Source organism: Seriola lalandi, unplaced genomic scaffold (assembly GCF_002814215.2).
Source record: "Seriola lalandi dorsalis isolate HSWRI2012SDOR001 ecotype SW California unplaced genomic scaffold, Sedor1 jcf7180002054889, whole genome shotgun sequence".
In the NCBI taxonomy this organism is placed as follows: Eukaryota; Metazoa; Chordata; class Actinopteri; order Carangiformes; family Carangidae; genus Seriola; species Seriola lalandi.
In genome coordinates, this window is record NW_019525441.1 from 576,531 (window position 1) to 591,868 (window position 15,338).

Consider the following 15,338-nt stretch of genomic DNA (forward strand, 5'->3'; position numbering starts at 1 on the left):
AAACATGAATCAGGCTTTTTGAACAGTTTTAGTGTGTGATTTTAAGACTTTACTAAAACAATACTATATTATACTATACTGCACTATACTATAATATACTATGCTGTACTACTCTATACTATACTGTACTATATTATACTATACTGCACTAGACTATACTATGCTGTACTATATTATACTATTCTGTGCTATACTATACTATACTATTATATACTATACTGTGTGTGTGTGTGTGTGTGTGTGTGTGTGTGTGTGTGTGTGTGTTGCTTCAATGAGCACTGTACTTACTCAACATGTTACTAGTTTGAACTCAAAGGGATGGTCTTTAGACAGCTAACGTATTCAGTCATGTATTCAGTAGTCAGCTTTAGTTTAATAAAATGATTCTCTCATATTGTCAGAGCTATTTCCACACTCTATTTCACTGTGCCAACACAGGATGAATGATTGACTGAATCTGCTATCATTCTCAAGACAGTTCAAAAAATTATGTGGATTGTTTGAATATTTTTAATCGAATCAGAATTGTCAACGGTGGAGTTAAATTACACTGGGCTCACAGGTGCGATGTTCAAATATAGTACTGTCTTAGTCAACCTAGAGCTTTACTTCTCCATCCATTCTCTGCCCACTGATAGATGAGATCCTTCTTGCCTGTTCCTTCAGGGTTTTTCAGATACCGGGTCTTCTGACCAGGTGGACACAACCATCATGAGCCGCCACAGTACCGCTTTCAATTATACCCTGTCTTTACAGTGACAGTGATTTCTTATTACATACTGGGCAGCTAGTTTTCCTTACTGTGGGTTTTCCTTTTACAACATCTTGTGAAAAGACAGGAGGAGAGAGGGCGGGTTATGAGGCTGAGAATGGACTTGGAAAATAGTCTGTGAAAGTGCAATAATATGTTAAAGGCACAGCTGTTAACATGGTTACTCACCTCACGCATGTGGAGTGCACAGTGTGATGAAGGAGCAAGGACACACCTGCTCATTTCAAGCTCAAACACTCACGTCCTTCCAACAGAGATTAATTGATATTCTCTATCTCTGATGGTCCCTGGTGCCCAAAACATAATTCTTTGGCTTTCTTTGCGTCTTCATTTGAAAAACCTTTCTTTTTTCTTTTTTTTTTTTTTGAAGAAAGCACAGGTGGTTTGAAGAACAGAAAGTGAATTGATAGCACTTGACACTGAAAGCTGGTATTATTTGTACACTTGCATCAGTAATTCATTTAGTGTATATCTCTTTTGACAGTTCCTTGAACAGAGAGATTGGTGAAGGTAAAGGACTATGAGGACGGACAGTTCCCACGTGTTTTCAATTTGTGCTGAACTTGCTGTTTTGATTACTGCTGGAAGCACTGTACGTTGGAACAGCATGGATTACTTACTGTAGTGCTGACCACTGGCATGTGGTGGACTCTCCGTCTTGCTCTTTATCCCTCTGTTTCATTCTTACTACAGTACATTTACCTATGTACAGTTCCAAGAGTGAAATATTATGAGTAATTAAAAACTTTATACTCACTTCACACAGCACTAAATTAATTTAATTTACTAGTTACTTTACAAATTAAGATTTTACATACAAAACATAGGATCAGCTTGTAAAATATGATACTTCTTTAGTTATGTAACTGTACATTATGTAGTAATGAGTTCTGCCTCCAACATTTAAATGCAGATTACATCTTAATTCATCACTTACAATGATCAGATAATAAAATATGGATACATGTACCTTGCTAATTGTATATAGACATTCATGGTATAGTTAGAACAACTCTTATTTACAGTATGCCACCATTTATAACCACTTACAAGAACACTTCCTTTAGGCCTCAATTTGAAGTGCTTATCTCATTTGCCAAATATTTTCTTCCAGTATGTGATCACCGACTAAATAAGCATAAATGATGCTTCACCTCAAGGGTAAGAGCCACAGACTGGATGCTGTTACCAATGGTAAAGACTTAGCTATTTCAACAGGAACCCTCTGGATTTATCACAGCAACCTTTGTGTGCTTGTGTAGAGGATGTTGGAATAGGTCAGAGTGGTGATATAATGAAAGCCTAAATAAGACACACACGCACACAACACACACCTCTGCATTAACTCTGCCGCATGATGTGGCGCCACACTCAGTAACTATGGCAACGGCACTCTGCACTGCACCTCCCTGTGTGTGTGTGTGTGTGTGTGTGTGTGTATAACTCCTCACTGTGTTCCCTGCGGACAGATTAATTCCCTGCCAGATTCATTCCCTGTCAACTTGCTGAAACAAAAAGTTTCTGTTTTAATTAGTTCGGTGCAGTGTCTCGCTTCATCTATCTATCTGTACCGTGTCTCTCTCTCTCTCACTCTCACTGTCTCTCTCTCTCCTCCTCCTCCTTCACTCTTCCTCTTGCTCTCTAGTGTAATTAAAGACAGTCAGCGCGGATAATAGAACCGTAATAGTGTGTAATTGCAATAATCAATACAGAGTGCATACTAAGGAAGTCACCATTCATCAATATACAGATATACACAGATGTGGGTGGATGTCTCACACAGCTAATGCATACAAACTTACACTGTGGTTTTTTATGTACTTTATGAGCATTAGATGAGAAGATTGATACGACTCCCATGACTGTATGGTAAATATAAGGTCACAGCTAGCAGCTAACTAGCTTAGCTCAGCGTAAAGGCTGGAAATAGGGGGATACAGCTAGCCTGGCTCGGTTAAAACTGATTAAACAGTCAATATATGTTGTGTTAATTAGCGAGCCTTATAGATGCTGGTAGGTAGATGTGATTATCTTTGACGGAGCCGGGCTAGCTGTCACTGCAGGTTTAAAGTGCAGTGTTTGAACAAACTCTCATTTCTGAGATGCACTGTCATCTCTTTTTTACTCTCAGGCTGTTTATCTGATTTGCATGTTGCTTTGTAAATGTCTGACATTGTTAAGCTTAGACTTTCTCCTGGGTGCAATGACGAGCAAACTGTAAACAATTATTTTTTTTGTGGTTGTGTGTGTTGACAGACGTATCCATGAATGCATGTGTTTGCTTGCTTGTGCTTTTCATAATGTTTTCTTCTTTTAATTATATTCATATATATTTTACAATTGTCAAACACACACATCAACAGATGTCATCTTGATCTTGTTACTTTTCTACTGCTGGTTCTGATAAGCAGTATTACCTCTTTCTTTTCTTTCAACCATTTTCCAAACCCTTATCTGTCCATCATTTCATGCATCCATCCCATACATTTCATATATATTAGGAGATATTCCAACAAAGAATTTCAAGATGTTTTTGTCCACAGAGGTGATCGTTATATAAAGTATATTAAGGGACTATATTTTTGAATATTTACTGTATGTGTGGTGTATTTATTTTGGCTCAGAGTCAAAAGCAAACTTTTCAGGCTGATTCTTATGAAAGACACAAACTGAACCGCCACTGTTCAGCAAAATTACATAACAGGATTTGTTGTAAAACTTTCAACTTTTTTTTTAGCTAGCTTGCAAACATTAGAGGTGACAAGCTAACACAGCAATAATGTCCAAAAAGTCAACAGAAAGAAGACTTAACTGGACAGAGGAAGAAAACACACACACACACATACATATATTTCTATCTTTCTCATTCCTTCATCTCATTCCTCATCTGGCTGGTCCCCTCAGGCTGTGGGTCAGGTGGAGGGAGATCTATGTAGGTGGAGGTGGACATGTCCAGACAGATACCCTTACTGGAACAACACTGCCCCCTCCAGGGTGGGCTGACCTCAAATGGGATCCAGGGAATGGCCGCCTGAGGGGAGCAGGGCTCCAGCTGTGCTGAGAAAAAGGAGATAGTGTGATATTGTCCGAGGGTTTCTATGATAGTCGGATGAGATTTCAAAGTCTGAGAGCGAGTGTGAGAGAGAGAGAGAGAAAAGTGTGGATGTGTGGATATGTACATTTATTTGATCTTTTCTTTGATTTTTAAGGGTTTTGACCTTTGATCATACTGTTGACCTTTGCTTTGACATCGGCTCTCCGAAGGGTGACAACAGCAGTTTTCATAAACTTTTTATCTCCCCCCCCATCCTCACCCATCCCCCATCTCTCTCTTTCTCTCTTCCTGCCGTCTCTCCGTCTGTCTCTCCCTTTCTCTCTCCTCCTCCATGTGTTTCTCTCCTTCTGCAGATGTTATTCTCCTCAGTCTGCCTCTTCACCTCCTCTACATGTTGTCTCCATCACTTCCATTTCTCTGTCTCCCACTCTTTACTCTCCCGTGAGACATGCTGAACCATACAGCCAGAAAAGATAGACCCTGCCACTAATGCACCATGTGTTAGCAATAACCTCCCATTTTGCTCCTTCTTCTTTTTTCTCCCTCTTTCATGCTTCTCTCTGTTCAGGAGCTTTGTATTTCATGCTGTCAGTCAAAAATCATTACTTTTCAGCTGTTTTACTCAGGCCTCTTCCGTTTCTGCATCACTCCAGCCTCTGGAGGTATTCTCATTACATTCTCCTCGCTCTCTGTCACTGTACCTTCTGCTTTTACTGCCTCTTTTTCCCAGCCTCTCATTTTCCAAAAGTTGTTGCCTTCTGCACCCACAGTCCACTTCCCATGAAATCAAGTGATCCGCTGAATATCTGCTTGACATAGCATCCTGAGGAGGTAGACACTCCAACTACATCCCACAAATTACTGTCCTCACCCCCCTCCCCCCAACTGTGCCATGCATATTAAATTAGACCAAAGAGGGACATTTAAAAGGGCATGTGATGGGGGAGAGGAGTCAAAAGAGACGATCACAGCAGAGGGACAAGAGGCAGAGGTGGATTATGAGGACAAAGGTTATGTGACGGTTGTGAAAATCCCCAGGTGCCGCCACTTTGAAATCCTTCACTCCACCATATGCTCAAGCCCTAATAACTTTGTGATCTATTTACTCCCTGCTAGTCAGGGTTTGTGTTTGAGCACAAGGAGTTGATGTCAAACGAGACCATGTTGGTGTGTGTGAATGTGTGTTTGTGTTTACCTCGATTTGTTTTTGTGTCCATAAAACCTGATCGAAGTCAGCAAATAACAACCCTAGCTGCAGTTAATGAAAACACACACCAGGTCATAGATAATGCTGGGAATTATGCTCCTATCTTTTTTTCTACATTGTTGAACCACATTTATACCTCTCCATCTCTCTGTTCGCTGTCATGTTTATATGCAAAAATCTACTTTCCTGAATTTTTATGCAAACACTTACTTTTGTATTATGCCCCCCACCCCCCATAATTTTCTGTTCCACTAAGTACTGCTGCAGAACTCCAGTGACCTGCTCTCAGCAGACATACAGCAGACTTGTCTCTGCTTGTGGGTGTGGGTGTGTGTGTGTGTGTGTTCGTGTGTCATCTCTCAGCCGTAGCCACATGCAATATTGTACAACACAAGAAGACACATTCCACCGAGTTCACTGCCTGACTGATGGAGGGAGTGCATTTATATTTATACTGGTTACACAGAGTCGTCAAGTATGAGCTCATTTCCCCAGTTAAGGTCAAAGTCAGGACTGGGTGAATGCAGTTGAAACTCTCACCCATGAAGTAGCAGAATATTTTGAATATCAAACAAAAAAACACAACCCACAATAATGGCTCATGTCAACAATGGTTGGATTAGTTGCATTACTGTTGGGAAGTTTTTCTTGATGTCAGCAAATCCTGTGTGCAGCCAAAGTCTGATAAAGCTCATTCCTCTGTGACCTCCATTCCTGTCCAAAACCTTTTAAAAACAAACTTCTTAGCCTTCAATATGATCATCGTGGTCACTGTAGTTCATTTTGATACAACCCACATATATTGTCCTGCTGCTGTACATGTTACTAGTGCGCCAAATGTGTATTAATCCGCTGCTGAAAATAGTCCTCAACACATGAGTTATTCACTCCTGTTTGAGTAAAGTTTGCTACAGTGCTATGAACAGTAATATACAGTGCTGTTTATAAAGATTATCTCTTCAATGGGAAGCAGTCAACCTTGGGCTGAGTGCCACAGACAGGGTAGCAAAATCAGAAAGTTTTGACAGATTGACTAATGCATTGTTGACAATAGCAAAACCACAAAATATTGCCAGTCTTATTCTTTAAGACTGATATCAGTATAGCTAACATACGTATAGACTTGTATCTATTTTAAATAGATAGATGGTGATATTTATGTTTTAATCTCAGTGTAAGGAACAATGTTGATTATTTGCATTGTAACATTGTACTATTCCAGTGCTGATGTTGCTGCACTGCATACCTGAGCAAACCGTCCTTCACAGTCCTGCTCTGTGAGCTCAGTGAGTCAGTTCTGCTCTGCTCACTAAAGCTGGATTAGGTTTAGCTGTGCAGAAAAAGTACAAAATCATAACTCTTGCAGTAAACTCCTTCAACACAATTCCATTTATAACTTAACTCTTTTTGGTTTCAATAAATAAATAACTAAATTTTAACAAGGGATCAGTATGAATTGTCGACCGTTGGATTAGCTGAGTGATGCATGAGTGGACAAAAGCATACAAGGTGCTAAATATACAGAGCTGAAAACAGCTTTCCAAACTGTTATACTATGTTCATCGACATAGACATAAATGCTAAATTCAGATACTGAGTGTTCAACAATTACCATGAAATAATTTTCTGTTCTTTTCTGCCAGATGGGTTGAACAGAGGTTGCTGTCAGTTCTGTCTACTTCTCTCATCTCCTCACTGAGATGAGGTCTAGTTTAATTAGCAAAGTTTAGTCAAAATTCCCATGCTTTTACCAAACAGTATGATTTCACAGAACACCTGGATTTACAAGTCAGTAGCTTAACCTCCCTGTTGTTTGTGCTTTCCAGCCAAACGTTTGGCTGCCAAGTGAGAGGACTCTGTATGAGTCTGTAGGATGAAGTGCAGCAGGCAGGCAGGGACCCTGGCTGATAAATCATACAAAATAACTAAACACTTAGATGAATGAAGGCGCGCACACACACACACACACACACACACACACACACACACACAGTGCTAATCTTTCTTTTTTGAACTACTAAAGGTTTTCCTTTCCCCTTGAGCAAAGCATCATCATCATATATGCACAGTTGAAATTCTCTGTAGACGCTGTTTAAACAAGTTCAGTCGAATCCTGTGTGAGTGTCACAGACAGAAAGGGATGTTTGGAAGCGAGGATTCCTGCTCTGCACTGGGCTGTGATACTGAAGGTGATTACAACATTTCCATCAGTAGTAAACAGGCAGAAACACATGTCTGCCACTGATACATGTGAAAAAAAAAACATTGCTTATTGCCTTGTCTCAGTTTTTTTGACAGATTAAATACCTCATTCCCTGTCTCCCTCTAGCTTTGTCTCTGTGGTCTCTGAAAGGTTCAAAAGTTAAGTGTGGACAGCTGCTGCACTTTGACCCTCTGCGGTTGTCTAGTTCCTAAAAGTCCCACATGCATGTAAGCCACCTCTCCAGGTCAGACACACGCTCATCAGTCCTTAGATACAAAGGGTTGTCTTTTGTCATCAGTAAACTGAATCTCTTAGATCTGCATGAGCTACAGTGTACTGATCACATAGTATATACATTATCTACATTATCTACAGTCACAGCATCTTAACTGGCTGGATGGCTTTTTAAGTCATCCAGTCATAATTTGATGTGGCTGTAATTAACATAATTGTGGCTTTAAATTTCGGTGTAATCTGTATAATCATGACATTATGTACCGTAGCTAAATAACACACAATCTGCACAATCTGATGCTCATAATCATACACCGATTTTTAATCTCTGGTCTTCAATTTGCAAACATGAGCTGAAGCTTTTGCTGTTATGTTAAGACGGAGGGCTCCATGACAGGCCGAAACCAGAACCACAACCAGGAACAGTCGTTTCTGTCATGTTTCTAACTCACATTCCTACACGTGTATCTCTGGTTTTCTGCCTGTGCTGAATATTGGATTTACTGTGACACTGTGTTTTCTTAAGTACAGTGTAGAGAACTGGTTATGTTCATTGTTTTGATATCCTTTGTCGGCTTCAGAGTGGTAATTGGACACACACTCATGACTAATTCTTACAGCCCAGACTTCTGCTGCATCTCAATTCTCTGCTCTGGTGCAGCTTGTCCCATCAAACCAGCCCTCATGTTGCAACCGCTGTTTTCTTCTGTTGCCATGACAGCTCATATCTCAGCCGGAGACGGGAAGTCGCATGGTTTATGAAATTAATTTAACATGACAAAAATTGTCTGCAAGAGACGAGTGCCGAGTGTGTATACATCAAGGGTATAGATGTGCGTGCGTGCGTGTGTTTCTGTCTTCTGCACACTGTGGCTTATCCTGTCTATGTGCATCACTGCTATGTGTGTGTATGTGCAGGCTTGCATGTGTTTGTACGTATGTTTGTACTGCTAAAAGGCTTGGCACAGAGCAGACCTTTTGTAGTTGGCAGCAGTGGGCACTCTGCCCAGCTTGTATGGTTTATGGATGTGAGTCAGAATTGCATTAGCCTCAGGCCAAAGAAAGACTGCCCATCTTCCCGGTGTGAAAGCACCAAATGTGCCAGCACTGACAGCATTAACCAGAAACTGATACAAGCATCAAATCTGCCTGACACATATCTCATGCTGTCAGTCTATCAATAGTTACATTAACGCCACACAAAAGGAGGCTGGTAAGCAAATGAAATACCAGCATGAGAAAACAAGCCTCCGAGGCTGATTTCACGCCACAGCAGCAGGTGACATGTCCTGATTCGGAAAATTTAATTGTAAAATGTTCCAAATTGTAGGTGGTCAAAGTTCAGCTGAGAGTTGCCAATGCATTTCAGAAAAAAAAAAAAAAGCTCACCGACTCCATTTTGAGCTCAAGCTAATGATATTACAGCAATATACCCACCAATTATACGGGACACTGTATAAAGAAATAATCACTTCTGAATTTTAGCTCATACTCAACTTTGTATAATTAAAGTGCCATGTGAGAAATCGCACAATTAACGGAGAGCCGTACAACCGTCGGCTAAAGTAATGTTTGATTCTCATAGCCTCCGTGATGGAGCCAGTGGAGCGAAAGAAGGAGGTGGAGAAATGAAGATTTCAGAAATGCATTAAATCTGTATTTCATCAAATTAGAAGTAGAAGCTCCTTGAAAAGCTGCCACGAGGCATGAATGGTGAATGACCAAGGCTGTTCCAAACAGAATATTAATAGGTAATTATATTCACTTGTACCTCCATTTTATAAATCATCACTGGCCTCTGTACTCAACACAGTAGTTATGGAACTGATATGGCTTTTAAGAAACAGGAACTGTCTGCACAGTTTTTCTTTTTTTTTTTTCACTTTTTTGACATGTGCATTGTGGGAGGAGAAAGAATGGGTAGAAGAGTTGAACTCCCACTTAAGAGAAGCTATTGTATCACTGAGGATATAATTACCTGTGATTGATATTTTTATTGGGCTGTCAGTGAAGCTGGCAAGCCCATTGGATTCCTAATGAATGATGAGCTCATACTCACAACCACGAACAATAACACATTCATAAATGTGTGCACACATTTTTTATTCTTTTGCCTATTCTTTTGCTCCCAGTTCAGCCACTCAGCCATAATACCCTAAGTCACACACCCTTCCCTCTAAAGTCCTAACGGCTTTGCTAATTTACAGTGCTTTTACTAGTTTTCCCTGCCTCCTCCTCTTTCTTCTTCTTCTCCTCCTTCTTTTCTTCTTTCTCTTGACTCCCAACGTACATGATTCTTTTCTGGTTAGCCTAGAGCGTGAATTTAATCAAAGCTCACTTTCGAGTCGGCACCTCTTGTGACTAAGGGGGGAATTAGGCCCACTTGGAATAGGAGTGCAATTAGCTGAGACAAGGCTAGTTAATATTCCCCATTTGAATTCCCCCAACAGATCCACAACACCTTTTATATCTAATCACACCTGCTGATGAAAGACGGTTAGGCTCAAGACTGTGAAGAGGTGAATGGTAGTAAAGGTTATGTTCCTCTCAATCTGTGAGGTGAAATCAGTTCTGACACCAGTGGTAGAGGATCCTCTTGACATTAAGGCCCATTTTACTGCGCCAGGAGAAAACGGTGATGTACAGAGAGATATATGCACTGACCTTTGACCATCTAGTGAGAGTGGTCCTGATTGATGCGCCACCCTGAACTTCCTTAACATGTGCTGAGGGTCAGTTGCAGGGCAGCATGTAGCGCAGACATCGCTGAGGCCAAACCAGAATATACCACTTTTTACTCTACAGGTCAGAATACATCCCTCACGCTGATGGACTCTCTATAGAAGTCCTTCATTACACATGATTGGTGCCGCAGCGCTGCTCCACATTGACGTCTGCCATTCTTTTACACTGTGGTGACATGTAGTCTGAATTAACAAACGTGTGCTTTTGACCTGCTCTGCTACCAGTCATGTTAACAGTGAATCATCAAAGTATAAAACTAGACAGATAAGGAAAAAAAATGTGTGCACTTGATAAAAGGCCATTTTGCCAGCACCTTTTAAGCTGATGAAAACAGAAGTATCCTTTAAATATAACAATTTGATTCAGTGAGACTGCAGAGTGCACATTTGAAAAATGCAACACACTGCAGTGCTGCTGTATTAAAAACATGTACTTCCCTTTGTCGGAACTGATATAGAGTACGCTGTGTGTGATGCCCTTTTTATGTGTCGTTATATCTGTGAATTGTTTAGACATTAGTTTCCATTTGCTGTCGATATAGTTTAGGGAAGACTGAATGGTGAAGCGTTTTTTTTTTTCCTGTGTAACTAGTGGTTTCGTTTTTTGTAATTTGTTCGGTGTACTTCTGTCGAGAGCCTCGTATGGTACAAGTACGCAATTAGATGTATACAGATGCTGATGCAGATGTAGATACAGATGCGGTCACATCAGATGGCTCATTATGTAGCTGTTTGCAGACTTTCTGCTACATTGTCGCACCAATTCCAAAAGGTTTTGTTTGAATGTACAGCAGCAGCGCCGATGCATGAGGTGTGTGTAGACAATTACAGATAGAGACTACTTTAGCTGGAATTGTGTCTCTGTGTGAGGCAGCAATGAATGGTTTCAGATGTATGTTACTATGGTTTAATTGCATACATGCTGTATATTGTTGTACCTTCTTCCATTTCTACACAATCATCTAAATCTGCAACTCAGCTGGATCTTACTACACTTAGAGTGTGTGTGTGTGTGTGTGTGTGTGTGTGTGTGTGTGTGTGTGTGTGTGTGTGTGTGTGTGTGTGTGTTGAATTACAGCATGTCAAGACTGACAGCTGGCTAAACCCTATTAAACTGGTCACCACATTCCTAGGGTTCACCATGAAAAGGTGACCCAGTGCACACACACCAACAGAGAGGGGCTTGTAAAACGTGACAGATTTATCCTCTTTCCTTGCCTTTCTGTTTTGAGAAGGTGTTTGCTCTACAAGCTATTTTGGTTGGGTTTATGTGTCACAAACCCTGAATACAGAGGTATGTGTGGAATACAAGAGCTCATGTTTCAACAAATTGACCTTGGCTGTGTTTGGTGCTTTTATCATCTGGTATTTTCTTTGTATGATGTTTCATAATCTGTTGCTGGATGAATAGAATATTGAGGAAAGGCAGAGTACAAATGTAGTTTAAATAACATCAGGGATCGTTTTCTAGACTGAAATGTTTGATGACCATGTGAAAGTAAGAGAAAAATGAAACAAGCAGTAAAAGACTGGGCCAGCAACGTGTCAGATCTTAAATATAATTTGCATCAACATGCAGAGGTTGATCATGGGCTGACTCCTATATTCAAGTGCCTGCCGCCAACTCTTTGGTGGCTTTATGCATTCCTTCCTCAATAAGGTTCAGCTTACAGTAAGAGTGTAGGTGATGGCAGACTAAGCCTCCAAGTACATATCATTGTTTAACTTCTCTGTTTATTCTGTCACTCTGAGGTGAAAGCTATGCTCTCTGCACTCTCTACAATGTAGCACAGTTGTAATGCATTCCTTGCAGGGTCAAAGCTCCTGAGTAACCCCCACCTCTCTGTCTATCTGTCTCTCTCTTTGTCTATTTCTCTGTCTCTCTCGCTCTTAGCCAACAGGTTGCAGCAGCTTCACCCCCACATCGTCCCCACCCCCCTCTCCCCAAACGTTTCTGTACTTCAGCAGAGCCCAGAAAAAAAAAAGTCTGTGTCATTCAAGCAGTCTTAGACACATTCGAACACACCTACCTTCTCCTCATTCACTCACATACAGACACCTGGATATACACACTTTGATTCTCATGTACCTTTCAATGTATCATCTCCGATAACAACCTCTGCAGGATTTCTTTTATGATTTGATTTGATTTATTTATTTATTTTTGCCGCTTTCGGATGAAACTTTTTTTGTGTGTAATTTCCTCTCTCACCACTCAAAAGATCACCTGGATTGGAAAGTTAACGATGATTCACTTGTCTGCAGTGGTAAGTGAAAATGTGTGGGCCCATTTTAGGGCCACAGTCAAAATCCATTACTTTAACTGCATTTTAATATGGTGCTTTATAGAGTAGTTTTGAATTCTTAACTGCCCACATACCCTTGTTACAGCCTAAGTGTCTGGACTAAAGCCAACACTTTTCATACTGATCCTTTACTGCAGCTCTCTACAGTACAAATTCTTCTTAAACAGCATTACTTGTCTGATATTAGTGCTTGCTGTTTTCCTCTTTTCTCGTTGTCTCAGTTGATTTTAAGTGATAATGTACATTAATTGCTACAAGTGTACAATTCCCCTTGATTTAAGAGTATGCACTTACAAATTCACACCGTGTATGCAGTGCTGATGTCTTGTAGGCAAACATACACACATGGTGTTTGTGTTTATCTTTGCATGAGCACTCGGATTCTCTGCGGAAGTTAATGCAAAGATTTTACACCTGCAAACTTAATAGGAGCATAAAAACAAGATGTCATGCATTTTACAGTCATGTCAGCACTAATGTATTCATGAATAATAAGAAGAGCATACAAGGTTGTTTGTGTGAGCATTGTCAGGAGATGACACTATGTATAATGAATTGTGGAATTTTTTTTCCCTTATGCATAGACTTGTCTGAGTTGGTTGAATGCAAATGCAAAGCGATATTAAAGCAGTATGCTGCACTTTATGAGCTGTGTATTAGCGCTTTTATTTGTTAGTGTGTGTTTTAGCTGTAGATGTGATGTGTGTCACTAAAGATATCATACGTTGTAGTTCTAAAATGTGTTTGTGTCTGTGTGTTCACTGTTACCAGTTTCCCACCTACAGGGATAATCCATCCTGTGAAGTGGTGAGGTGGAAAATACCCTTATGTAGAAAAAGCTGACGTGCCGACTTACAGGGCATACGATGTGTGAATGAGTGTGTGTGAATGTGTGTGAGGAAAGGAGATAGAGAACAGAGAGGGAGTATAAGGGCCAGAGACAGTAAACTTCATTTTGTTGCATTATTTAATCCTCTCGGGGCAGTGATAAACTAAAGCCCTCGGACACAATACACACACTTTCTCTGTGGAGAGTCCGGACAAAGTGCTTATGATCCCAGCGTGGTGTGAGTGATGGAAACAGTCTTGTGCAAGTGTTTTTTGATATGGGATACTCTCAAGCACTTTGTCTGAGTATGTGACTCGGGATGCAGACATTACAGAAATGTCTTTAGATGATTTTTAGCATGACTCTCTGGATGGCAATGACTCTCTGTCAGTTGGTTTGGCAACTATGTAATTGATTGCCATAAATTGAAATGTGAAGACAGTCATGGTTTCCAGTGGATGAATTGCAGGAACTCTGGTGATCCTTTGACTTTTTCACTACTGACATCACCAGGTCAAATTTATTTTATTTATCCAATGATTGCAAAAGTAATTTTCCATCATCCTCAGTTGGTCTTTGAGTTTAGTGCTAATAGCTACATTGTAGAATGCTAACATGCTGAACTAATATGGTGAACATGGTAATTATGGCATCATACCCGCTATACATCAGCATGTAAGCATTATCGTTGTGAGCAGGTTGCTGACCTTAGCATTTAGCTTAAAACACTGCTAGTTGCTGCTTCAAATCTTTCCAAATCATTTAGATGAATGCAAAAACTAGTTCATGTTGAGCTAAAATCAACTTTTTCTGATTTATTCTCGCAGTTTACAAATTGTAATCCATGCTCTCAGAAATTCAACACAATGAATGCTGTGAAACATCCAGTGCAAAAAACTAAACAGTATTAATCTGCCCTTCGATCCAGATAAATTAGACTTGTTTGGCGGACGCTGTCGCCATTTAAATGTTTCTTTCCTTGTTCTCTGAAGAAAGTAATTTGTAAATTTGTAATCTGTGCGCAATTTATGAAACCATGGGCATGGATTGGAAATCTGGCAGCACAGATTACAAATGCGCACACAATATGTAAACCAAGAGTGGAGATTTACTTGCGGCTCAAATGACCCAAGGGGGATCCTTAAAATGCTCTACTTTCTTCAAGAAACTTCTTTCACTATTCATCGTGATAACATGAAAAGGAAAAAGATCACTCAATTGTTTCATCATATTGAAGCCATTGCAAAACTCTCAGGTTCTGCATAGCTGCTGCTTTTTTTCAACATCCATGGAAACCTATTTGAAAATCCTGCTGTAGGATAGATACAAGATACTAACTGTATAACCTGCACTGGCTGTCAGTCATGAAAACAAGATTTGAGTTCCTCTCTGTACTTCAGTAATAAGATGATACATGCAGAGACAGATCTTAGATCTGCATTGGTATGTGAGGGGGAGAACGTAGTTTTTTGGCAGTGTTACATTAGAGTTCAAGCCCTGCCAAGTCTTACTTCCATCTGCAGAGGCTGTGAACTAGTCAGCCTTCAGCCATTCTGACTTATTCAGACCAGGTGGTCAGATCACTGTGAGGAATTTTCGGGATGTCCGATTGGTTTGCATTTATTTTATGGCATTATGATATTAAATTTATAGTTGAATTATGACCTCATAGGGAAACACTGGAGATGATGTATTGGTTGATAGCAGGGTGAATGGAACATGAATCTTGAAAGCCAAAAGAAATCTGCTTATGTAGACTAGTTGAGTGAAGACAGCTCTCTCTTTGATGTTATGCTTATGAATTTGCAAAAGCACATGCCTATACAATACACACATACACAAATACACACACAGACAGACACTTAGGCACGCATACACACTTATGTGGAGACGTGGGGGTTAGCAAGTTAATGTAAAACATAACAGCACAAACCATTTCCCTAGATCACAGTTAATGCGTTGAACGTGTTGCTCTCCGATGGAAGTTC

The 15,338-nt window shown here is 40.2% G+C and overlaps 1 protein-coding gene across 2 annotated transcripts in view; it reads left to right on the forward strand.

Annotated features, from left to right (window-relative positions):
* Positions 1-12,236: 12,236 nt before the first annotated feature.
* col7a1l (collagen type VII alpha 1-like) overlaps positions 12,237-15,338 on the forward strand; it is a 61,398-nt gene continuing 58,296 nt past the window's right edge. For both annotated transcript variants that reach the window (XM_087180090.1, XM_087180091.1), the window contains exon 1: positions 12,237-12,482. The gene's annotated coding sequence lies outside the window, so the exon portion shown is untranslated. The remainder of the gene's footprint in view (positions 12,483-15,338) is intronic.